Source organism: Callithrix jacchus, chromosome 22 (genome assembly GCF_049354715.1).
Source record: "Callithrix jacchus isolate 240 chromosome 22, calJac240_pri, whole genome shotgun sequence".
NCBI classification, from domain to species: Eukaryota; Metazoa; Chordata; class Mammalia; order Primates; family Cebidae; genus Callithrix; species Callithrix jacchus.
The window spans coordinates 20955940-20971835 of record NC_133523.1 but is presented as its reverse complement, the minus strand read 5'-3'; the positions used below and the strand labels follow the sequence as shown (position 1 = coordinate 20971835).

Below are 15896 nucleotides of genomic sequence, written 5' to 3'. Positions count from 1 at the left end.
ATCACAGCACTTTGGGAAGCTGAGGCAGGTGGATCACAAGGTCAGGAGTTCAAGACCAGCCTGGCCAACACAGTGAAATTCCAATTCTACTAAAAAGACTAAAATTAGCTGGGTGCGGTGGCACACACCAGTAGTCCCAGCTACTCGAAAGGCTGAGGCAAAGAAGGATAGCTTGAACCTGGAAGGTGGAGGTTGCATTGAACCAAGAATATGCCAATGCACTCTAGCCTGGGTGACAGAGTGAGACTTTGTCTGAAAAAAATAATAATAATTAATTCCAAAGGAGTATTCCAACAGAAGAAAATACGTAATATAAGATCTGTAAAACTTACAAAGTCAGACAGACAAGGGCTTTCTTTTATAGAAAGGAACAAATAAGATTACAAAGAAGGTAGAAGGTAAATAGCAAATGAGAGGTGAAAAAATCAGATTCTACGTTAATGTTTTACCCTGAAGTCAGCATGTCCTTAGGAAGGACATAACATGGGGTTGTATTTTGACTCAGATTGAGTGTAGCTGAATGTTCAGGAGCCTGTGGGCAGGAGACAAACTTAAGTGAATTTTGATTAAAAAGTCTTTTCTTTTGACCACTGAAGAAAAATTCAGCAAATTTTTTAAAATGAACAGAAGAAAATAATGTGCAGAGTCTATGTTTGGCTATGTGATAGATCAGAAAAAAGAGCCCCAAGTAAGTCATAATGGAAAGCTTGTTTCTTTCCATAAACAGTTTCTGGAGAACACAAAAGGTTAGAGAATTTTATTAATCATAGCTATTTACCAGGATTATCTATGTACTTCATCTTTACCCATTTTTTCTTTTCTATTGCTCAAGCAATCCTCTTCTACTTTAGCCCCTTAAGTAGCTGGGACTGCAAGCATACACTAGCAGGCCTGGTTATTTTTTTGTATTTTTTGTAAAAATGGGGTTTTGCTCTGTTGCCCTGGCTGGTCTCAAACTTTTGAGCTCAATTTACCTGCTTCGGTCTCCCAAAGTTCTGAGATTACCGTGTGAGCCACCATGCCCAACCATAGAATATTTTCTTTATCCAGTATACAATTGCTAAGTACTTAGGTTGATCCCATGTCTTTGCTATTGTGATAGTGCTGCAATGAAGATGCATATGTCTTTAGAATAATTTACATTTTACTGGGTACATGCCAAATTATGAGGTTGCCAGGTCAACAGATAATTCTGTTTTGAGTTCTGTGAGGAATCGACACATTGCTTTTCACAATGGTTGAACTAATTTACAGTCCCACTGGCATTGTATAAACTCTCCCGTTTCTCTGGAACCTTGCCAACATCTGTTCTTTTTTGACTTTCTAATACTAGCCATTCTCACTGGTGTAAGATGATATTTCATTGTGGTTTTTCTTTGAATTTCTGTAATCATTAGTGATGAGCATTTTTCATATGCTTATTAGTCACATGTATGTCTTTTTAAAAACATCTTTTTCATATTTTTTGTCTACTTATTAATTCAGGTCTTTTTTTTCTATAAACTTAAGTTTCTTATAAATTATGAGTATTGGACCTTTGTCAAAAGCATAGTGTGCAAATGTTTTCTTTTATTCTGCGTGTTGTTTGTTTACTGTGTTAATGATTTCCTTTGCTGTGATGAAGCTTTTTAGCTTTAGTAGGTTCCATTTGTCGATTATTGTTTTTGTTACAGTGGCTTTTGGCATCTTTGTTTTAAAATTTTTGCCAGTTTCTAGGTCTAGAATGCTATTTTCTAAGTTATCTCACAGGTTTTTTGTTTGTTTGTTTTTAATTTGAAGTTTTCCATTTAAATTTTTAATTTATCTTTTTTTTTTTTTTTTTTTTTGTTTGAGACAGAATTTCGCTTTTGTCACCCAGTCTGGAGTGCAGTGGCATGATCTCGGCTCACCGCAACCTCCACCTCCTGGGTTCAGGCAATTCTCCTGCCTCAGCCTCCTGAGTAGCTGGGATTACAGGCAGGCACCACCATGCCCAGCTAATTTTTTTGTATTTTTAGTAGAGATGGGGTTTCACCATGTTGACCAGGATGGTCTCAATCTCTTGACCTCGTGATCCACCCGCATCGGCCTCCCAAAGTGCTGGGATTATAGGCTTGAGCCACTGCGCCTGGCCTAGTTTATCTTAAGTTGATTTTTGTGTATGGTTTAATGAAGGTTTCCAGTTTCAATCTTCTACATAGTGCTAGCTAGTTATTCCAGCACCACTTATTAAACAGGGAATTCTTCCCAGATTCCTTTTGTTAGCTTTGCCAAAAACCAGATGGCTGTAGGTATGTGACGTTGTTTCTGGGCTCTCTCTTCTGTTGAATTGGTTTATAAGTTTGTTTTTGTACCAGTACCATGCTGTTTGTTTACTGTAGCCCTGTAGTATAGTTTGAATTCAGGGAATGTTAATGACTTAAGCTTTGTTCTTTTTGCCTAGGATTGCCTTGGCTATTTGTGCTCTTCTTTGGTTCCATATAAATTTAATTTTTTTTTTTCAACTCTGTTAAGAAATATTTTCAGTAGTTTGATAAAAATAGCATTAAATCTGTAATATTTTTTGGCAGTATTCCCATTTTAATAATATTGATCTTTTCTATCCATGAGCATCAAATGGTTTTCCATTTGTGTCTTTCATCTCTGACTTCTTTAAGCAGTGTTTTGTCAGTCTTGTCATAAAGATCGTTCACCTCCTTGGTTAGCTGTGTTCCTAGATATTGTATTCTTTTTGTAGTGATTGTGAATGAGATTTTGTTTTTGATTTGGCTTTCGGCATGCATGTTTTTGATTTACCGAGATGTGACTAATCTTTGTACATTTATTTTGTATTTTGAAATTTTACTGAAGTTTTTTGTCACTTTAGAAAGCTTTTCTACCACCATTGTAGGGTTTTTCAGATACAGCATTATATTGTTTGTAAACAGAAGTAAGTTTGACTTCTCTTTCTGTTTGCATGCCATATATTTTTTTATCTTGCCTAATTGTCAGGCCCGGACTTCCAATTTTATGTTGAATAGAGGTGTTGAGAGAAGGCATCCTTTTCTTGTGCCGGGTTTCAAAGAGAAATGATTCCAGTTTGTGTGTGTCCAATATGTGGGCTGTGGGTTTGTGATAGATCACTTACCGTTTTGAAGTATGCACCTTCCATGCCCAGTTTGTTGAGGCTTTTTAATATAAAAATGTTAAATTTTCTTGAAAGCCTTTTCTGCATATACTGACATAATTTTGTGGTTCCTGTCTTTAGTTCTGTTTATGTGATGAATCACATTTATTAATTCATGTGTGCTTTTGTTTTTGTTTTTGTTTTGAGACAGAGTCTTACTCTATTGCCCAGGCTGGAGTTCAGTGCTATGATCTCAGCTCATTGCAATCTCTGACTTCCAGGTTCAAGGGAGTCTCCTGTCTCAGCCTCCCAAGCAGCTGAATTATAGGTGCTTACTACCACGGCCGGCTAATTTTTGTATTATTAGTAGAGACAGGATTTCACCATGTTGACCAGGCTGGTCTTTAACTCCTGACCTCAGATGATCTGCCTGCCTTGGCCTCTTAAATTACTGGGCTTATAGGCATGAGCCACCATGCCTTATCTCTTGTAGAACTAACTTTGCATCCCAGAAATAAATCGTACTTGATCATAGTCATTTAGTTTTTTGATGTCCTGCTCAATTTGGTTGGGCAATGTTTTGTTGAGAATTTTTGCATCATTGTTCATCAAGAATATTGGTCTAAAGTTTTCTTCTTTTGTTTTCTCTGTCAAGTTTTGGTATCAGAATGCTGCTGCTTTTAATGTTTTGAAAGAGTTTTAGTAGAAACAGTACCAGCTCTCCTTCGTCCATGTGGTAGAAGTCAGCTGTGAATCTATCTGGTCCTGGGCTATTTGGGTTGGTAGGCTACTTATTACTAATTTAATTTTTGAGCTTGTTATTGATCTATTAAGGGCTTTGATTTCCTGTATGTTCAGTGTTGAGAGGATATATTTGTTTAAGAATTTGTCCATTTCTTCTAGATTTTCAAACTTATATGCATAGAGGTGTTCATGGTAGACTTCAGTATATTTTTGTAAGGTCAGTGGTTATGTCTCTTTCATCATTTTTAATTGTGTTTATTTGGATCTTTTCCTTTTTCTTCGTTAATCTTGCTAATGGTTTATGTTTTTTGTTTTTTTTTTTCAAGATTTTACTCCTGCAATTCTTCATCTTTTGTATAGTTTCTCATGTCAAAATCTCCTTTTGTTCAGAAATGATTTGGGTTATTTCTTGTCATCTGCTAGCTTAGGGGATGGTTGTTATAGGTTGTTAAACTGAGATCTTTTATTTTATTAATTTTTTTGAGATTGAGTCTCACTCTCTCAGCCAGGCTGGGGTGCATTGGTATGACCTTGGCTTAATTCAACCTCCACCTTCTGGGTTCAAGCGATTCTTCTGCCTCAACTTCCCGAGTAGCTGGGATTACAGGTGCCCGCCACTATGCCCAGCTAATGTTTTGTATTTTTATTAGAGACAGGTTTTCATCATATTGGCTAGGCTGGTCTCGAATTCCTGACCTAAACTGAGGTCTAACTTTTTGATGTAAGCATTTAATGCTATAAAATTTTCTCCTAACACAGCCTAAGCTGTGTTGCAAAAATTCTGGTGTGCTGTATCTTTGTTTTCATTTTTTTCAAAGAATTTCTTGGTTTTTGCCGTAATTTCACTATTTACCCAAAAGTAATTCAAGTTTAGCTTGTTTAATTTGCATGTAATTATATGATTTAAGTGGTTTTTTGGTATTGAATTACTGTTTTATCAAGCGGTGGCCTGTGTGTGTGATTCATATAATTTTGGAATTGTTAAATTTGCTGAGGAGTGTTTGCTTCTGACTGTGCGATCAATTTTAGGGTATGTGCCATATGGTGATGAGAAGACTGTTTACTATGTTATTTTTAGATGGAGAGTTCTGTAGAAGTCTATTTAGGACTATTTGGTCAAGTGTTTAGTTTAAGTCTTAGTATCTTTGAAAAATTTCTGCCTCAATAATGTGTCCGTTAGTACCTATGGGTGTTGTAGTCTCCCACTATTATTTTGTCAGTATTTCATTCTCTTCATAGGTCTCTAACAACTTATTTATGTGCACCCACCAGTTTATTATAACACCTGTCTCTCTTCTGCTTTTTTACCATAAACATTCTTTCAAAGACTGGGAGTGGGAGCTCACGCCTGTAATCCCAGCACTTTGGGTGGCCAAGGCGGGTGAATCACAAGGTCAAGAGATCAAGACTATCCTGGCAAACATGGTGAAACCCCGTCTGTACTAAAAATACAAAAATTAGCCAGGTATGGTGGTACACATCTGTAGTCCCAACTACTTGGGAGACTGAGGCAGGAGAATCACTTGAACCTAGGAGGTGGAGGTTGCTGTGAGCCAAGATCCCAACACTGCACTCTAGCCTGGCGACAGTGAGACTCTATCTCAAAAAAAAAAAAATTCAAATTCACAATTCAGATGTCCAAAAGTTCAAGAACATGTCCAGTGACCTGGTTGTTATAGGAGAAAATATAAATTAAAAATAAGAGACTTTATTCACATATGTGAAAATAGGGGAGGATGTTTTGTTCATCTCTTTTTTTATTAAGGCATTTCCAAACTGCTGGGATTACAGGCATTAGCCACTGCCCTGAGCACATTAATGTTTTTAATGCTGATAGTAGCTGTTCATTTTGAGTGGTTAGAGAGCAGTTGTTTATAGAGTTATATTTTCTGTCTGAATTCATCAATCTTCTATCTAATCTGAGTTTTCTCTTAAGATGCTGGTTAGAGAGCAATTATTTATAGAGTTCTATTTTCTGGCTGAATTGATCAATCTTCTATTTAATCTGAGTTTTCTCTGAAGATGCTTTTAATGTTATTTCTCTCAATGTAATCTTTCTCAAAATGAGAGCTGTTTTTCACCCAGCCTGGAGTGCAGTGGCACAGTCTCAGCTCACTGAAACCTCCAGCTCCCAGGCTCAAGTGATTCTTCCACCTCAGCCTCCCCAGTAGTTGGGATTACAGGTGCCTACCACCGTGACCTGCGAATTGTTGTATTTTTTATAGAGACAGGGTTTTGCTATGTTGGCCAGGTTAATCTTGAACTCCTGACCTCAAGTGATTCTCCCACCTTGGACTCCCAAAGTACTGGGATTACAGGTGTGAGCTATCATGCCCAGCTGAGAGCTGTTTTTTTTTTTTTTTTTTTTTTTACCTCCAATGCTTTAGGTATCTGTTTCAGAAGACCTATTCGTTTCCCTTTGTGTCTGTGAATGAGGTGGCTGTCACAGTGAGAACTCTTAGAGCTATCTCTATCCAGACTACTGCTTGAAATCCAGCAGTATTTTTTTCATCATTATTATAAATAGAAACAGAGGTTGAGACACTGCTCCGATTTCCATTATTGTGAAGGTGCAATTCTACCCAGGAGTCCTGCAGGCTCTCCTCTTGCAGCTCAGACTTTACTCTCTGACGTGACACTGCAGTGCTGTTGTGGAAATTGGCATTCACCGAAGTTGTGAGTTGCCAGTTGTGAGTTCTGTGCTGTGGAATGTGACTCAGTTGCAGATGGTAGGGGTGAAGAGAGTACACTAACCCCCAGAGGAGGGCAAGCAGGAGTGCTAGAGCCCCGTGCTCAGTCAGTAGAGAGCCATTGCTTTCAAATGTACATAGACAGGAAGACAGCACTTTAATCAAGCATTTCTGTAAAAAAATAAAAGCCTACCTTCAGCAGACACCAGCCTTCTGGTTGCAAAACTACCTCCAGTCATGAAGATGTGAAAAGTTTATTCTGTCACTAAATATAATTAATTAGCGTACATGGATGGCCTCCCCAGTTACAAGGTGAATTTAGGATGAACTGTGTATGACGTGGTTCTGTATATTTTTCTACTTGTGGACTAATTATGATGACCACCTTTCTGTGTTTACAGTCTTTTAGGAAGATTGACTATGACAGTCAGTTTTAATTTTGTAATTATACAGTTTGTTTTCTTTTTTTCCTTCCTTCCTTTTTTCTTCCCTTCCTCCCTCCCTCTCTCTTTTGCTCTTGCTACCCAGGCTGGACTGCAATGGCACAATCTTGATTAACTGCAACCTCCGCCTCTTGTGTTCAAGTGATTCTCCTGCCCCAGCCTCTTGAGTAGCTGGGATTAGAGGCTTCCTCTACCACACCTGGCTAATTTGGTATTTTTAGTAGAGACGGGGTTTATCCATGTTGGTCAGGCTGGTCTTGAACTCCTGACCTCAGTAATTTGCCCATCCCAGCCTCCCCAAGTGCTGGATTATAGGTGTGAGACTCTGCACCTGGCCTCTTTTTTAGAGAAAGAGTCTCACTCTGTAGCCCATGCTGGAGTGCAGTGGCTCGATCTCAGCTTACTTCAATCTCCACTTTCCGTGTCCAGGTTCAAGCAATTCTCCTGCCTTAGCCTCCCAAGTAGCTGCGATTACAGGATATGCTGCCATGTCCATCTAATTTTTGTATTTTTAGTAGAGACAGAGTTTCACCATGTTTGTCAGGCTGGTCTTGAACTCCTAACCTCGAGATCTGCCCGGCTCAGCCTCCCAAGGTGCTGGGATTATAGGTGTGAGGCATCACGCCTGGCTTACAATTTTGTTGTCTTCTCTTTCTTTCTCTCTTTCTCTTTCTTTCTTTTCCTCTCCCTTTCTCTCTTTAGACAATTTTATTCTTTTTGCCCAGGCTGAAGTGCAATGGCGTGATCTCGGCTCCTCGCAACCTCTGCCTCCCAGGTTCAAGCGATTCTCCTGCCTCAACCTCCCAAGTAGCTGGGATTACAGGCATGCGTCACCACACCCAGCAAATTTTGTGTTTTTAGTAGAGATGGGGTTTCTTCCTGTTGGTCCAGCTGGTGTCAGACTCTCAGCATCAGGTAATTTGCCTACCTCGGCCTCCTAAAGTGCTGGGATTACAGGCATGAGCCACTGTGCCTGGCCTTACAGTTTTGTTTTTTAATAGTCGTATTATTGTGGAGTTTTCCTGGGGCTGGGGAACATAGTTTTTTAAATTATATTTTCCAAACACTGTCTAGAATTAGAAGACATGATATAAACACATAAGGTTCCAACCAGGCTTTACTCTAGAAGGGCCTTTCCCTTTCAGGCTTTTCGTCAATTCACAGTTATCCTGTAAAGTGCATGCTGTCTCCTAAATATGTAGGCAGAATCGTGTCTCTGCCTGTTTGGTATCTACAGTCCTCTACAGTCACTTCTAGAGAGGCTGGATGAGACGACTACAAACTTTACAGGGGAGCAGTCCGTCATTTTACCTCTTTCAGTGACTTGTATCTTAAGACCTGAAACGGATTGGAGCTCATGGGTCCCAGAAACACAATTAGAGTAACATGAGTGCATTGAGTAGACACGAGAATCTCCACTTTCCTTTTTCTCCTCTTGCCAAAATGCTCAAATATGTAGGTAGCATGTGCTGCTGCTCCACCCATTTTGGACCTAAATCTGCAGCCTCAAATTATAAATCTAGGTCTTGAGATTTTGGGAAACTTTTTTCTGAGGAACATAAGTCCTTTTAATTATCAGACTCAGAGAGACATTAAAATGAGAGCACAATTATATTTTTCTCCCCCTTTCAACTATCTTATCTCTTGAAACTGCTCACTATTGCCACAAGTAGGTATAAATTAAACTAATAATGCCACATAAGACACTATATCCTGTACCCTAAACCTTAATGATGTATAGCCAATCAACAGTCAAAGTTATTTCTTTAAATAAAGAAGACTTACTGTTTCTTTCATTTTTTGACTGAGCATTACTTGAAAGGAGTGCTGCTAAAACTAACCAATGGAGACATTCTGCCTCCAGGAAAAGTTTAAGGAAAAGTATTGCAAGCAACAGTAGTCACTGTTGGATCAGGTTCTAAAGGAAAGGGTGGAGAGATTCAACCAGTTAAAGTTCTTCTCTCAGAATTTGGAGACACCCAATTAGTTGTAGGTGACAAGCATTATTTCCTATTTAGAGATGGTGACACGTGGTGGCTCAAGCCCGTAATCCCAGCACTTTGGGAGGCCAAGGCGGGTGGATCACGAGGTCAAGAGATTGAGATCATCCTGGTCAACATGGTGAAACCCCGTCTCTACTAAAAATACAAAAAAATTAGCTGGGTGTGGTGGCGGGTACCTATAATCCCAGCTACTCAGGAGGCTGAGGCAGGAGAATTGCCTGAACCCAGGAGGCGGAGGTTGCAGTGAGCCGAGATTGCACCATTGCACTCCAGCCTGGGTATCAAGAGCGAAACTCCATCTCAAAAAAAAAAGAAAAAGAAAGTATGTAGACTGAAATAAATCACTTTTGAAATGGCATCAACGCGATGCAGTCCATTCTACTTAAGTTCTAAAATCTTTCATCATGTAAATAATTTTCATATCTCTCTTTTATAATACACTAATGATAACTAATGACCAAAAGACAAAAAAAAGACTGCCTGAGAAACAACTTGTTTTTTTAAGGCAGTCTCACTCTGTCGCACAGGTGTGAGTGCAGTGGTGCAATCTTGACTCACTGCAATGTCGGCTTCCCAGGTTCGAGCAGTTCTTCTGCCTCAGCCTTTAGAGTAGCTGGAATTCCAGGTACCTGCCACCACTCTCAGCTAAATTTTTTGTATTTTTAGTAGAGACAGAGTTTCACTATCTTGGTGAGGCTAGTCTCAAACTCCAGACCTTAGGTGATCCACCCACCTCGGCCTCCCAAAGTGCTGAGATTAGAGGCATGAGCCACCATGCCCAGCCTTATTTTTGTTTTTATTTTTCTTTTTTTTGAGTCAAAGTCTCACTTTTGTCTTCCAGGCTGGAGTGCAGTGGTGATCTCAGCTCACTACAACCTCTGCCTCCCAAGTTCAAGTGATTCTTCTGCCTCAGCCTTTCCAAGTAGCTGGAAATACAGGCACCTGCTACCATGCCTGGTTAATTTTTGTAATTTTAGTAGAGACAGGGTATCACCATTTTGGCCAGGCTGGTCTCAAACTCCTGACCTCAGATGTTCCACCTGCCTTGGCCTCCCAAAGTACTGGGATTATATGTGCAAGTCACTGTGCCTGGCCACGAAACAACTTTTTATCAGTTCACCCTGTTATCTCTTTTTCTCATTTGACAAATTCACTTTTTTTTTTTTTTTTTTTAAGAGAGAGTCTTGCTTTGTCACCCAGGGACACAACGTGAGATCTCTCTTTTGATAGTACTTTACTGCTGTAACACCCAAAAATGCAGAGCGAGCTTAATCCTACCTAGAATCTTCACATAAGTTTTGGCCTCTGCCTGGGATTTACAAGACACAAGGTAGACTTTGGATAGAAAATGTATAGAAAACTAAGAGGGGACATTTTCTGCATTGCAAGATGTCATCACAGACATCTTAAAGCCTCCCTTTGAGAGTGTGTCTCTGAGTTTTTCAAGTCTTATTCAGTGACCAGTTCTGTGAGCAGCTCTAAGGGTAAAGAGAATCTGATGGCAGAATCTTTAAGCGGAAGCAAGCATCTTAAAAGATCAAGACTATGAAGTATCCAGAGCCATAACCACAACTATATCTATGTGTAAAAATGTGATACTGGAGGAGAGTATTGTCCTTTCTCTTACCCAAGAGCTAGCTCACCATCACAGGTAATCCCGGTTCTGGAACTCCACCAGGGCAGGTCCATTTTTTATTTAGAATCAGCCTGAATCATCTGGGCATAGTGGCTCACGCCTGTGGTTTCAGGACTTTGGAAGGTCAAGTCGGATGTATCACCAGAGGTCAGGAGTTCGAGAGCAGCCTGGCCAACATGGTGAAACCCCATCTCTACTAAAAATATAAAAATTAGTCCAGCCTGGTGGCATGTACCTATAGTCCCAGCTACTTGGGAGGCTGAAGCAGAAAAATCACTTGAACTTGGGAGGCAGAGGTTGCAGTGAGCCAATATCGCATCATTGCACTGTAGCCTGAGCAACAGAGGGAGACTCTATCTTAAAAAAAAAAAAAAAGAGCCTGACTCTCTCCTGCCTGATTTATTGGGCCACCAGCACAGGGTCACTGGGAATCCTATCACAATTCACAGTCACCTAGGCATCTTTGAGTTATTTGAGAATGCCCAGAGCAGAATTTTGTTAGGCTGACAAAAGTGGTTAATTCTTCTGTCTCAGTCTAGGAAAAATGACTCATTCTGTGTTTATTTCTCACCTAATACAAGAGATATTTTTGGTAGGTGCCCAAATGAGAGTTTCTCCAGTTTCCTTGTACTTGAGTGAAAAACAAGAGAAGGTCAGGAGACTCAGACACATAAACCAATTGCTTTCATTTCATATAGTCATCAGAAAAGTAGATGAAGCAGACGTGGTCCCTACAATCCAGAAACTTCTGGTCTATACTAGCAACTGGATAAAGGTTGAATTTATGCATTATATGGTGAGTACAATAAATAGATGTGTGCAAAAAAACTTGGGCTTTATTTGGACCACTTTCTTTTTACTTTTAATTTTTTTGAGACAGAGTTGTTTTCTTATTGCCCCGGTTGGAGTGCAATGGTATGATCTCAGCTCACCACAACCTCTGACCCCTGGATTCAAGCAATTCTCCTTCCTCAGCCTCCTGAGTAGCTGGCATTACAGGCAGGTGCCACCATGGCTGGCTAATTTTGTGTTTTTATTTTAGTAGAAATGGGGTTTTCCACGGTCAGGCCGATCTCAAACTTCCAACCTCAGGTGATCCACCTGCCTCGGCCTCCCAAAGTGTTGGGATTACAGGCACGAGCCATAGCACCTGACTCTCACTTTCTTTATATTTTAGTGACTGCTGATATTTTTACATTAAGGGATATTTATTAACAGAAGAGTTATTATTATTTGTATTTCTTTTTTTTTTTTTGCTGGGCACATGTGTCTATTGTTATGAGTGGAGTCCGGAATGTTTGAGGGTTGTCCTGGGATACCCCACCCTCTCTTAAGGGCTAGGCTCGGGCGTTTCTGCAAGAGGTGTCTTCAGGACAGGGCCCGGCATCAGGGACCTGGGAGCTGGAAGGCAGAGCTCGACCTGTCTGGGCTGGCTGGGGCAGTGGACTGCTGGGTCTCACAGCCAGCCCAATCTCTGGCCACTTTGGCACAGGCCTACAGGATACAGAGGCCCCAGATCCAGCTTTTACAAGCACTGAGAAGGGACAGCTTTGGGCCCCAGAGGGTAGCAGCCTGAGCCCAGGGCAGCAGGGGACAGGCATGAGTCTTACTCAGTGGCTGGGGAGGTACAGGGGGGCAGCCCAGCACAATGCCAAGGGTGGCTGTGACCACCCTCGGCTGTCCAAACTGGGCCAGAGGAGCCTTGAGTTTGGCAGTGGCTCCTCTGCCAGCTCCCACTCTCCCAGCCAGGGCTGGCTGCCCCCAGGAGCCAAGGCAGGGGCGCCAGGTCTGCGGTGGGAATTAAGAACACTCAGGTCGCTATATACATTCATACAAATACGTAAATACAGAAAGCCCCAAGCTCCACGGAGAAGAGCCAAAGGGACGCATCTTTGTCCCAGGGACAGCCCAGGCCTTGCTACACTCAGCTAGGCCAGGGGCTGAAGGGCGGAGGACACTGGGGACAGTTCTGTCTGTGTTCCCCAGGCCACAACTTGAGTGGACAATGGGGAAGACCACTGTGCAAAACTGTGAACAGCGCTTGGAGTAGCTGCTACCACCAACTGCCTGTGGGGGCCTCGGGCTCGGGGCTAGAGGCGGGTGGGAAGCTCTTCCTCACTGTCTCTGCAGTTTCCACAGCAATCTTGGCAACTGAAGAGTCTCTGCAGCAGCCCCTTTTTAGGGGGCGCAGGTGGCTGGCCCTTCCAGTCCAGGTCTGGGGGAACTGAGCCATCCAGCCCAAAGACATTCAGTTCCTGGAAGCACTCCGTCTCCACCATCTCTTTCTGCCAGGGGATGGGCACGCTGCCCTGCCACCAGTGGCAAACTTCTGGTAGAAGTCCTGGTCAGTGGGCTCCAGCTCCACGCTCTTGACGGTGGAGAACTGCTCAATATCCAGAACATCCTTGCAGTAAATGGCCCGGGGATCAGGCCTGAAGTGCAACTCCAGCCTGCCGGCTCCCAGCCGCTTAAAATTCAGCTTCTTAAAGAGGGGGTGCTCTTTCACCTCACGGGCACTGCCCCCATGACACCCCAGACGTTCGGCGGGGTCCTTGCAGAGTAGCTGGGAGCAGAGTGAGCAGGCCTGTGGGGAAAAGTGCTCCATACTCCTCGGGCACCTCCTTCACCAGCCGCTCCACCTCCTCCGGCTTGATCTTCTTCTTCTGCTGGAAGGGTGACTGGCCTGCGATCATCTCATATAGGAGGCAGCCTAGCGCCCACCAGTCAGGGCTGAATATGTACTGTTCGTTCTTCACCATTTCTGGAGCCATGTAGCCCACGGTGCCCACACGGCCTTTGATGGTCTGGCCCTCAGGTAAATGCACAGCCAGTCCCAGGTCGGAGATGGGGATGTGGCCGTGGTCATCCAGCAAGATGTTCTCTGGCGTCCCTGTACACGATGCGCTGCGGGTGCAGGTCCTCCAGGCCGCAGCAGATCTCGGAGGTGTAGAAGACAGCCCATGCTTCAGAGAAGCCAGCATGGCCCATGTGGTAGATGTGGAACTTGAGGTCACCTCCGTTCATCAGCGTCAGCACCAGGCACAGCGGTCCTTGGTCTCAGGCATAGGCCAAGCTCACTACAAACCTGCTGTTCACTTTCTCCAGGATCTGCTTCTCCTTCAGCGCCATGGCCTCCCCTTTCCGCTTCTTGATCCGCTTTTTCTCTAGCTTCTTGCAGGCTTACATCTTGCCTGTGGCCCGCACCTGGCAGGCGCCCACCTCCCCAAAGCCACCTTTGCCCAGGACTCGGTACTGCCTGAAGGTGTTTTTGGTCACTGGCTGCCTTTCTAGCCGCTTCCAGTGCAGGAAACGGTTGAAGTAGATGCTGTCGAGGTAGTCGGCACATGGGGCCATGTACTCGTGGGTCAGCCGGGTGAGTTCCTGGAAGAGGTCTTTGCAGGGCCCCTGCTCCAGTCGCTGGGCGCAGTTCATCACCAGTTGCTGGGGGACCTCCAGGATGAGGTCAGGACCCATGTAGCTCAGAAAATTCTGCATTAGCCGCCGCCCACATGCCTTCCGCTTCTCATCCGTGGTCACTTCATACTCGGCCACCTCATCCAGGAAGGTGATACAGTGGCTCAGCTCCGGCCTCGTGGCACAGAGCTGTCGAAACAGCAGGTGCCCGATGGGCTGCTGCTCGCACAGGCTGTGGTAGTCACGCTTGAGGCTGAGCCGCAGCTCTTCACACTGGCTGATTTGGGGGAACTGGAGCATCTGCCGCCGTTTCTTGCTTTTGCCTTTGCGATTCCCACCACCACCTTCCTGGGCCTTGAGTAGCACCGTGTTTGTTACGATGTTCTCGAGCTCCATGGGCTGCGGCGCTGCTGGCCGGGATTGCACGGGAGCCGGGGTCAAATGGCGATCGGCGCGGCTCAGCTCGGCTCGGCTAGGCTAGCGGTGACCGTGTCGCGGCCTCCCTGACCTCCCCGGCCGACGCCGCCCTGTATTTCTTTTTTTTCTTTTCCTGGGTATTTTGGGATGGAGTCTCGCCCTGTTGCCCAGGCTGTAGTGCAGTGGCTTGATCTCAGCTAACTGCAACCTCCGCTTTCTGGGTTTAAGTAGTTTTCCTGCCTCAGCCTTCTAAGTAGTTGGGATTATAGGCATGCACCACCATACCCGGCTAATTTTGTATTTGTAGTAGAGACAGGATTTCTCCAGGTTGGTTAGGGTTTCTCCATGTTGGTCAGGCTGGTCTCAAACTCCTGACCTTGGGTGATCCACCTGCCTTGGTCTTCCAAAGTGCTAGGAATTACAGGTGTGGGCCTCCGTGCCCAGCCTGATGTTGATTCTGTCCATAAAAATGGAATGTTTTTCCGTTTGATTGTGTACTCTCTGACTTCCTTGAAGAGGGCCTTGTCATTTCTTGTTAAATATATTTCTAGGTGTTTTATTCTTTTTGTAGCAGTTGTGAAGTTCATGTATGATTTGACTCTCTGATTGTTCTTTCTTGGCTTATAGAAATGCTTGTGATTTTTGTATTTTTAGTGGAGATGGGGTTTTACCATGTTGGCCAAGGATGCTCTTGATCTCTTGACCTCGTGATTTGCCTGCCTCGGCCTCCTAAAGTGCTCAGATTAAAGGCATGAGCCACCGCGCTCAGCCAAACCGATGTTTCTTTATCATTAAATTTAGACTATAATTTACTTTTGAGGGGCAGTGATGCTGTAACCTTCTGCACACCATAGAATTGATTTGTCTCAGCGCATCATAGAAATTTGTATTCATGCAGTTGATGTTAATAACTCGCTTGGTTAATGAGCTTTGTGACAGTTTTTTTTTTAATAGACAATTATTTTTCTCTTCATTATTAAGTATCTTTATGCTGCTGATGTGGATAAACAATCACTTTTAATCTGGCAGCTGACCTTTTTTAGGTTTTCTTTGCATTTATCTGTCTTTGGAAAATGAAAGCTCTCATCTTTCTTTACAGGCCAGAAACACTGAAAAATCCGCAGGCTCTTGCACTTACTGGATGTTTGTCAGAATAGTTTTCTTTGACCAAAAACACTGGCATTAGTAGTGAGCTTGGTAGAGACTCAGATTTTATTCCAGATTTTTTTGAAAAAATAATCTGCATTACTAAGATCTGCCTTTTGTTGTACACATTAAAATTTGAGCAGTACTTTCTAACTCGGTATGTCTTTTTCATCTGAAAAATTTACCCAACTCATTCTGTATAATGTAAAGATAGCACTCAAAAATGTACATGTATTTATGCCCTCAGTTTTATACTTCATTGTCCAGAAAAGTACCATCTATATGTTGATGTTGAAGATCTTACGCCACTGTCTTTCC

The 15896-nt window shown here is 43.0% G+C and overlaps 1 protein-coding gene and 1 pseudogene across 2 annotated transcripts in view; one reads left to right on the top strand and one right to left on the bottom strand.

Annotated features, from left to right (window-relative positions):
* The window catches only part of LOC100415596 (uncharacterized), a 35291-nt gene that overhangs the window by 2022 nt on the left and 17373 nt on the right, over positions 1-15896 (top strand). The window lies entirely within an intron of this gene.
* LOC100409258 (G protein-coupled receptor kinase 6-like) lies at positions 12692-14497 on the bottom strand (annotated as a pseudogene).